Source organism: Oncorhynchus mykiss, chromosome 9 (genome assembly GCF_013265735.2).
Source record: "Oncorhynchus mykiss isolate Arlee chromosome 9, USDA_OmykA_1.1, whole genome shotgun sequence".
Classification (NCBI taxonomy): Eukaryota; Metazoa; Chordata; class Actinopteri; order Salmoniformes; family Salmonidae; genus Oncorhynchus; species Oncorhynchus mykiss.
Window position 1 is genome coordinate 36,548,009 of NC_048573.1, and position 10,000 is coordinate 36,558,008.

Consider the following 10,000-nt stretch of genomic DNA (forward strand, 5'->3'; position numbering starts at 1 on the left):
GTGGTCATATGAATTTGTAGGTCAAACGGTTCGGAAGCTAGAGATGTTTTTGTGAGAAGACCGATTATAGGTATTGTCTCATGGTCTCATTTGACTCAAAATAAATGAGTTCCATTCTTTTGGAAGTCTTATTTTTTCATTTGTTTTTAAAAAAATGAATTGATCTCATTTTGCACTTTATTAATTTGTAAAAACTCGTCATCATTTTGCTGTCGCGACTGAACAAGACAGAATGTGAAAGACACAGCAGATGAACTACAGAAGATTTGAACTGAAGCATGGTCAAGATTTTGGAAGACTGTTATGCTCACAAGTAAAGCACAAAACACTCACATGATGTTCAATCGTTCCAAGCACCATGGACACGTCAATCGATATCTTCACTGTCATTGCTGCAGAAAGCAAAAAAATAACTTTTTGCATAAGGCTCGTTGGTCTAGGGGTATGATTCTTGCTTAGGGTGCGAGAGGTCCCGGGTTCAAATCCCGGATGAGCCCTTTTGCAGATCCTTGAACAATCTCAGACAGGCAGATCTTGTCGGAATGCCGACTATCACCTCTTGGGCGCAGGACAAGGTGGCTGAATGGTTTTGGCGATAGGACTGCAAATCTATTTTGATATGCACTTGTTGGTTCAACGTCGCACAACATTTATTATTTTAGATAACCTGCAGAATGTAGGAGCAATTCTGACTTCCAAGTACAAGGATAATGATTCAAATGTAATACACTTGAAATGACATCCAGCCCCTAAAACAAATGAATTCCTCAGGCTCTGCATTGGCCGGGAATCGAGCCCGTGTCAACTGCTTGGAAGGCAGCTATGCTCACCACTATACCACCAATGCTATGTGCAGCTCACTAGCAACATTGAGACATCGACTCATAATTTGACCGTCATTTTGGTGGAAAGTGATAATTCACTTTCACGGTTTAGGTGTATGATTATGGCTTAGGTTGCGAGAGGTCCCTGGTTGAAAAATCTATCATTTTAATCACTACAGGTTACCTTCAGATTAGTCCCGTGACACTTGTTGGGAACGTAGGGCAAAACGGAGAACATTGCGACAAGTGGGGTCACATTAGTTTGTAGCCCAAGATTTTGGATTCTACAAACAGAACTTGGCAACATAGACGGTTGTGACTTCAGACGAGTCTCCTGACACTTGTGGGGGATGTAGAGAAAAATTGAGAATACCACCATGTTCGTGAGGGTCTCCTCATTCCAGATCGTGGTCATATGAATTTGTAGGTCAAACGGTTCGGAAGCTAGAGATGTTTTTGTGAGAAGACCGATTATAGGTATTGTCTCATGGTTTGACAAAAACCGATCTAGGTCCACCATCTTTCACTGCAGATATGGAGGGGTAACATAAGCAGTTGTGGAGGATTGAGACGGATACGCCGAGTCTTAATCTCTCTAGTTGAAAACGGATCTATTTGAATGGGTATTTTCAAAATTAATTGACTTTGATTCACGTACCTTTGCGTCATTTGACTCAAAATAAATGAGTTCCATTCTTTTGGAAGTCTTATTTTTTCATTTGTTTTTAAAAAAATGAATTGATCTCATTTTGCACTTTATTAATTTGTAAAAACTCGTCATCATTTTGCTGTCGCGACTGAACAAGACAGAATGTGAAAGACACAGCAGATGAACTACAGAAGATTTGAACTGAAGCATGGTCAAGATTTTGGAAGACTGTTATGCTCACAAGTAAAGCACAAAACACTCACATGATGTTCAATCGTTCCAAGCACCATGGACACGTCAATCGATATCTTCACTGTCATTGCTGCAGAAAGCAAAAAAATAACTTTTTGTATAAGGCTCGTTGGTCTAGGGGTATGATTCTTGCTTAGGGTGCGAGAGGTCCCGGGTTCAAATCCCGGATGAGCCCTTTTGCAGATCCTTGAACAATCTCAGACAGGCAGATCTTGTCGGAATGCCGACTATCACCTCTTGGGCGCAGGACAAGGTGGCTGAATGGTTTTGGCGATAGGACTGCAAATCTATTTTGATATGCACTTGTTGGTTCAACGTCGCACAACATTTATTATTTTAGATAACCTGCAGAATGTAGGAGCAATTCTGACTTCCAAGTACAAGGATAATGATTCAAATGTAATACACTTGAAATGACATCCAGCCCCTAAAACAAATGAATTCCTCAGGCTCTGCATTGGCCGGGAATCGAGCCCGTGTCAACTGCTTGGAAGGTAGCTATGCTCACCACTATACCACCAATGCTATGTGCAGCTCACTAGCAACATTGAGACATCGACTCATAATTTGACCGTCATTTTGGTGGAAAGTGATAATTCACTTTCACGGTTTAGGTGTATGATTATGGCTTAGGTTGCGAGAGGTCCCTGGTTGAAAAATCTATCATTTTAATCACTACAGGTTACCTTCAGATTAGTCCCGTGACACTTGTTGGGAACGTAGGGCAAAACGGAGAACATTGCGACAAGTGGGGTCACATTAGTTTGTAGCCCAAGATTTTGGATTCTACAAACAGAACTTGGCAACATAGACGGTTGTGACTTCAGACGAGTCTCCTGACACTTGTGGGGGATGTAGAAAAAAATTGAGAATACCACCATGTTCGTGAGGGTCTCCTCATTCCAGATCGTGGTCATATGAATTTGTAGGTCAAACGGTTCGGAAGCTAGAGATGTTTTTGTGAGAAGACCGATTATAGGTATTGTCTCATGGTTTGACAAAAACCGATCTAGGTCCACCATCTTTCACTGCAGATATGGAGGGGTAACATAAGCAGTTGTGGAGGATTGAGACGGATACGCCGAGTCTTAATCTCTCTAGTTGAAAACGGATCTATTTGAATGGGTATTTTCAAAATTAATTGACTTTGATTCACGTACCTTTGCGTCATTTGACTCAAAATAAATGAGTTCCATTCTTTTGGAAGTCTTATTTTTTCATTTGTTTTTAAAAAAATGAATTGATCTCATTTTGCACTTTATTAATTTGTAAAAACTCGTCATCATTTTGCTGTCGCGACTGAACAAGACAGAATGTGAAAGACACAGCAGATGAACTACAGAAGATTTGAACTGAAGCATGGTCAAGATTTTGGAAGACTGTTATGCTCACAAGTAAAGCACAAAACACTCACATGATGTTCAATCGTTCCAAGCACCATGGACACGTCAATCGATATCTTCACTGTCATTGCTGCAGAAAGCAAAAAAATAACTTTTTGCATAAGGCTCGTTGGTCTAGGGGTATGATTCTTGCTTAGGGTGCGAGAGGTCCCGGGTTCAAATCCCGGATGAGCCCTTTTGCAGATCCTTGAACAATCTCAGACAGGCAGATCTTGTCGGAATGCCGACTATCACCTCTTGGGCGCAGGACAAGGTGGCTGAATGGTTTTGGCGATAGGACTGCAAATCTATTTTGATATGCACTTGTTGGTTCAACGTCGCACAACATTTATTATTTTAGATAACCTGCAGAATGTAGGAGCAATTCTGACTTCCAAGTACAAGGATAATGATTCAAATGTAATACACTTGAAATGACATCTAGGTCTAGGTCCACCATCTTTCACTGCAGATATGGAGGGGTAACATAAGCAGTTGTGGAGGATTGAGACGGATACGCCGAGTCTTAATCTCTCTAGTTGAAAACGGATCTATTTGAATGGGTATTTTCAAAATTAATTGACTTTGATTCACGTACCTTTGCGTCATTTGACTCAAAATAAATGAGTTCCATTCTTTTGGAAGTCTTATTTTTTCATTTGTTTTTAAAAAAATGAATTGATCTCATTTTGCACTTTATTAATTTGTAAAAACTCGTCATCATTTTGCTGTCGCGACTGAACAAGACAGAATGTGAAAGACACAGCAGATGAACTACAGAAGATTTGAACTGAAGCATGGTCAAGATTTTGGAAGACTGTTATGCTCACAAGTAAAGCACAAAACACTCACATGATGTTCAATCGTTCCAAGCACCATGGACACGTCAATCGATATCTTCACTGTCATTGCTGCAGAAAGCAAAAAAATAACTTTTTGTATAAGGCTCGTTGGTCTAGGGGTATGATTCTTGCTTAGGGTGCGAGAGGTCCCGGGTTCAAATCCCGGATGAGCCCTTTTGCAGATCCTTGAACAATCTCAGACAGGCAGATCTTGTCGGAATGCCGACTATCACCTCTTGGGCGCAGGACAAGGTGGCTGAATGGTTTTGGCGATAGGACTGCAAATCTATTTTGATATGCACTTGTTGGTTCAACGTCGCACAACATTTATTATTTTAGATAACCTGCAGAATGTAGGAGCAATTCTGACTTCCAAGTACAAGGATAATGATTCAAATGTAATACACTTGAAATGACATCCAGCCCCTAAAACAAATGAATTCCTCAGGCTCTGCATTGGCCGGGAATCGAGCCCGTGTCAACTGCTTGGAAGGTAGCTATGCTCACCACTATACCACCAATGCTATGTGCAGCTCACTAGCAACATTGAGACATCGACTCATAATTTGACCGTCATTTTGGTGGAAAGTGATAATTCACTTTCACGGTTTAGGTGTATGATTATGGCTTAGGTTGCGAGAGGTCCCTGGTTGAAAAATCTATCATTTTAATCACTACAGGTTACCTTCAGATTAGTCCCGTGACACTTGTTGGGAACGTAGGGCAAAACGGAGAACATTGCGACAAGTGGGGTCACATTAGTTTGTAGCCCAAGATTTTGGATTCTACAAACAGAACTTGGCAACATAGACGGTTGTGACTTCAGACGAGTCTCCTGACACTTGTGGGGGATGTAGAGAAAAATTGAGAATACCACCATGTTCGTGAGGGTCTCCTCATTCCAGATCGTGGTCATATGAATTTGTAGGTCAAACGGTTCGGAAGCTAGAGATGTTTTTGTGAGAAGACCGATTATAGGTATTGTCTCATGGTTTGACAAAAACCGATCTAGGTCCACCATCTTTCACTGCAGATATGGAGGGGTAACATAAGCAGTTGTGGAGGATTGAGACGGATACGCCGAGTCTTAATCTCTCTAGTTGAAAACGGATCTATTTGAATGGGTATTTTCAAAATTAATTGACTTTGATTCACGTACCTTTGCGTCATTTGACTCAAAATAAATGAGTTCCATTCTTTTGGAAGTCTTATTTTTTCATTTGTTTTTAAAAAAATGAATTGATCTCATTTTGCACTTTATTAATTTGTAAAAACTCGTCATCATTTTGCTGTCGCGACTGAACAAGACAGAATGTGAAAGACACAGCAGATGAACTACAGAAGATTTGAACTGAAGCATGGTCAAGATTTTGGAAGACTGTTATGCTCACAAGTAAAGCACAAAACACTCACATGATGTTCAATCGTTCCAAGCACCATGGACACGTCAATCGATATCTTCACTGTCATTGCTGCAGAAAGCAAAAAAATAACTTTTTGCATAAGGCTCGTTGGTCTAGGGGTATGATTCTTGCTTAGGGTGCGAGAGGTCCCGGGTTCAAATCCCGGATGAGCCCTTTTGCAGATCCTTGAACAATCTCAGACAGGCAGATCTTGTCGGAATGCCGACTATCACCTCTTGGGCGCAGGACAAGGTGGCTGAATGGTTTTGGCGATAGGACTGCAAATCTATTTTGATATGCACTTGTTGGTTCAACGTCGCACAACATTTATTATTTTAGATAACCTGCAGAATGTAGGAGCAATTCTGACTTCCAAGTACAAGGATAATGATTCAAATGTAATACACTTGAAATGACATCCAGCCCCTAAAACAAATGAATTCCTCAGGCTCTGCATTGGCCGGGAATCGAGCCCGGGTCAACTGCTTGGAAGGCAGCTATGCTCACCACTATACCACCAATGCTATGTGCAGCTCAGTAGCAACATTGAGACATCGACTCATAATTTGACCGTCATTTTGGTGGAAAGTGATAATTCACTTTCACGGTTTAGGTGTATGATTATGGCTTAGGTTGCGAGAGGTCCCTGGTTGAAAAATCTATCATTTTAATCACTACAGGTTACCTTCAGATTAGTCCCGTGACACTTGTTGGGAACGTAGGGCAAAACGGAGAACATTGCGACAAGTGGGGTCACATTAGTTTGTAGCCCAAGATTTTGGATTCTACAAACAGAACTTGGCAACATAGACGGTTGTGACTTCAGACGAGTCTCCTGACACTTGTGGGGGATGTAGAGAAAAATTGAGAATACCACCATGTTCGTGAGGGTCTCCTCATTCCAGAGAGTGGTCATATGAATTTGTAGGTCAAACGGTTCGGAAGCTAGAGATGTTTTTGTGAGAAGACCGATTATAGGTATTGTCTCATGGTCTCATTTGACTCAAAATAAATGAGTTCCATTCTTTTGGAAGTCTTATTTTTTCATTTGTTTTTTAAAAAATGAATTGATCTCATTTTGCACTTTATTAATTTGTAAAAACTCGTCATCATTTTGCTGTCGCGACTGAACAAGACAGAATGTGAAAGACACAGCAGATGAACTACAGAAGATTTGAACTGAAGCATGGTCAAGATTTTGGAAGACTGTTATGCTCACAAGTAAAGCACAAAACACTCACATGATGTTCAATCGTTCCAAGCACCATGGACACGTCAATCGATATCTTCACTGTCATTGCTGCAGAAAGCAAAAAAATAACTTTTTGCATAAGGCTCGTTGGTCTAGGGGTATGATTCTTGCTTAGGGTGCGAGAGGTCCCGGGTTCAAATCCCGGATGAGCCCTTTTGCAGATCCTTGAACAATCTCAGACAGGCAGATCTTGTCGGAACGCCGACTATCACCTCTTGGGCGCAGGACAAGGTGGCTGAATGGTTTTGGCGATAGGACTGCAAATCTATTTTGATAAGCACTTGTTGGTTCAACGTCGCACAACATTTATTATTTTAGATAACCTGCAGAATGTAGGAGCAATTCTGACTTCCAAGTACAAGGATAATGATTCAAATGTAATACACTTGAAATGACATCCAGCCCCTAAAACAAATGAATTCCTCAGGCTCTGCATTGGCCGGGAATCGAACCCGGGTCAACTGCTTGGAAGGCAGCTATGCTCACCACTATACCACCAATGCTATGTGCAGCTCAGTAGCAACATTGAGACATCGACTCATAATTTGACCGTCATTTTGGTGGAAAGTGATAATTCACTTTCACGGTTTAGGTGTATGATTATGGCTTAGGTTGCGAGAGGTCCCTGGTTGAAAAATCTATCATTTTAATCACTACAGGTTACCTTCAGATTAGTCCCGTGACACTTGTTGGGAACGTAGGGCAAAACGGAGAACATTGCGACAAGTGGGGTCACATTAGTTTGTAGCCCAAGATTTTGGATTCTACAAACAGAACTTGGCAACATAGACGGTTGTGACTTCAGACGAGTCTCCTGACACTTGTGGGGGATGTAGAGAAAAATTGAGAATACCACCATGTTCGTGAGGGTCTCCTCATTCCAGAGAGTGGTCATATGAATTTGTAGGTCAAACGGTTCGGAAGCTAGAGATGTTTTTGTGAGAAGACCGATTATAGGTATTGTCTCATGGTCTCATTTGACTCAAAATAAATGAGTTCCATTCTTTTGGAAGTCTTATTTTTTCATTTGTTTTTAAAAAAATGAATTGATCTCATTTTGCACTTTATTAATTTGTAAAAACTCGTCATCATTTTGCTGTCGCGACTGAACAAGACAGAATGTGAAAGACACAGCAGATGAACTACAGAAGATTTGAACTGAAGCATGGTCAAGATTTTGGAAGACTGTTATGCTCACAAGTAAAGCACAAAACACTCACATGATGTTCAATCGTTCCAAGCACCATGGACACGTCAATCGATATCTTCACTGTCATTGCTGCAGAAAGCAAAAAAATAACTTTTTGCATAAGGCTCGTTGGTCTAGGGGTATGATTCTCGCTTAGGGTGCGAGAGGTCCTGGGTTCAAATCCCGGATGAGCCCTTTTGCAGATCCTTGAACAATCTCAGACAGGCAGATCTTGTCGGAACGCCGACTATCACCTCTTGGGCGCAGGACAAGGTGGCTGAATGGTTTTGGCGATAGGACTGCAAATCTATTTTGATAAGCACTTGTTGGTTCAACGTCGCACAACATTTATTATTTTAGATAACCTGCAGAATGTAGGAGCAATTCTGACTTCCAAGTACAAGGATAATGATTCAAATGTAATACACTTGAAATGACATCCAGCCCCTAAAACAAATGAATTCCTCAGGCTCTGCATTGGCCGGGAATCGAACCCGGGTCAACTGCTTGGAAGGCAGCTATGCTCACCACTATACCACCAATGCTATGTGCAGCTCAGTAGCAACATTGAGACATCGACTCATAATTTGACCGTCATTTTGGTGGAAAGTGATAATTCACTTTCACGGTTTAGGTGTATGATTATGGCTTAGGTTGCGAGAGGTCCCTGGTTGAAAAATCTATCATTTTAATCACTACAGGTTACCTTCAGATTAGTCCCGTGACACTTGTTGGGAACGTAGGGCAAAACGGAGAACATTGCGACAAGTGGGGTCACATTAGTTTGTAGCCCAAGATTTTGGATTCTACAAACAGAACTTGGCAACATAGACGGTTGTGACTTCAGACGAGTCTCCTGACACTTGTGGGGGATGTAGAGAAAAATTGAGAATACCACCATGTTCGTGAGGGTCTCCTCATTCCAGATCGTGGTCATATGAATTTGTAGGTCAAACGGTTCGGAAGCTAGAGATGTTTTTGTGAGAAGACCGATTATAGGTATTGTCTCATGGTTTGACAAAAACCGATCTAGGTCCACCATCTTTCACTGCAGATATGGAGGGGTAACATAAGCAGTTGTGGAGGATTGAGACGGATACGCCGAGTCTTAATCTCTCTAGTTGAAAACGGATCTATTTGAATGGGTATTTTCAAAATTAATTGACTTTGATTCACGTACCTTTGCGTCATTTGACTCAAAATAAATGAGTTCCATTCTTTTGGAAGTCTTATTTTTTCATTTGTTTTTAAAAAAATGAATTGATCTCATTTTGCACTTTATTAATTTGTAAAAACTCGTCATCATTTTGCTGTCGCGACTGAACAAGACAGAATGTGAAAGACACAGCAGATGAACTACAGAAGATTTGAACTGAAGCATGGTCAAGATTTTGGAAGACTGTTATGCTCACAAGTAAAGCACAAAACACTCACATGATGTTCAATCGTTCCAAGCACCATGGACACGTCAATCGATATCTTCACTGTCATTGCTGCAGAAAGCAAAAAAATAACTTTTTGCATAAGGCTCGTTGGTCTAGGGGTATGATTCTTGCTTAGGGTGCGAGAGGTCCCGGGTTCAAATCCCGGATGAGCCCTTTTGCAGATCCTTGAACAATCTCAGACAGGCAGATCTTGTCGGAACGCCGACTATCACCTCTTGGGCGCAGGACAAGGTGGCTGAATGGTTTTGGCGATAGGACTGCAAATCTATTTTGATAAGCACTTGTTGGTTCAACGTCGCACAACATTTATTATTTTAGATAACCTGCAGAATGTAGGAGCAATTCTGACTTCCAAGTACAAGGATAATGATTCAAATGTAATACACTTGAAATGACATCCAGCCCCTAAAACAAATGAATTCCTCAGGCTCTGCATTGGCCGGGAATCGAACCCGGGTCAACTGCTTGGAAGGCAGCTATGCTCACCACTATACCACCAATGCTATGTGCAGCTCAGTAGCAACATTGAGACATCGACTCATAATTTGACCGTCATTTTGGTGGAAAGTGATAATTCACTTTCACGGTTTAGGTGTATGATTATGGCTTAGGTTGCGAGAGGTCCCTGGTTGAAAAATCTATCATTTTAATCACTACAGGTTACCTTCAGATTAGTCCCGTGACACTTGTTGGGAACGTAGGGCAAAACGGAGAACATTGCGACAAGTGGGGTCACATTAGTTTGTAGCCCAAGATTTTGGA

At 41.2% G+C, this 10,000-nt stretch overlaps 11 non-coding genes across 11 annotated transcripts; 8 read left to right on the forward strand and 3 right to left on the reverse strand.

The window, feature by feature from the left end:
* Positions 1–425: 425 nt before the first annotated feature.
* trnap-agg lies at positions 426–497 on the forward strand. The gene has a single exon. It is a non-coding gene; the product is annotated as a tRNA-Pro (tRNA).
* Positions 498–1,828: 1,331 nt separating this feature from the next.
* Positions 1,829–1,900, forward strand: trnap-agg. Its single transcript has one exon. It is a non-coding gene; the product is annotated as a tRNA-Pro (tRNA).
* A 1,331-nt stretch (positions 1,901–3,231) lies between these two features.
* On the forward strand, positions 3,232–3,303 carry trnap-agg. The gene has a single exon. It is a non-coding gene; the product is annotated as a tRNA-Pro (tRNA).
* A 748-nt stretch (positions 3,304–4,051) lies between these two features.
* Positions 4,052–4,123, forward strand: trnap-agg. Its single transcript has one exon. It is a non-coding gene; the product is annotated as a tRNA-Pro (tRNA).
* Positions 4,124–5,454: 1,331 nt separating this feature from the next.
* On the forward strand, positions 5,455–5,526 carry trnap-agg. Its single transcript has one exon. It is a non-coding gene; the product is annotated as a tRNA-Pro (tRNA).
* Positions 5,527–6,685: 1,159 nt separating this feature from the next.
* On the forward strand, positions 6,686–6,757 carry trnap-agg. Its single transcript has one exon. It is a non-coding gene; the product is annotated as a tRNA-Pro (tRNA).
* Positions 6,758–7,035: 278 nt separating this feature from the next.
* trnag-ucc lies at positions 7,036–7,107 on the reverse strand. The gene has a single exon. It is a non-coding gene; the product is annotated as a tRNA-Gly (tRNA).
* An 809-nt stretch (positions 7,108–7,916) lies between these two features.
* Positions 7,917–7,988, forward strand: trnap-agg. Its single transcript has one exon. It is a non-coding gene; the product is annotated as a tRNA-Pro (tRNA).
* Positions 7,989–8,266: 278 nt separating this feature from the next.
* Positions 8,267–8,338, reverse strand: trnag-ucc. Its single transcript has one exon. It is a non-coding gene; the product is annotated as a tRNA-Gly (tRNA).
* A 981-nt stretch (positions 8,339–9,319) lies between these two features.
* trnap-agg lies at positions 9,320–9,391 on the forward strand. Its single transcript has one exon. It is a non-coding gene; the product is annotated as a tRNA-Pro (tRNA).
* A 278-nt stretch (positions 9,392–9,669) lies between these two features.
* On the reverse strand, positions 9,670–9,741 carry trnag-ucc. Its single transcript has one exon. It is a non-coding gene; the product is annotated as a tRNA-Gly (tRNA).
* Between the last annotated feature and the right edge of the window lie 259 nt (positions 9,742–10,000).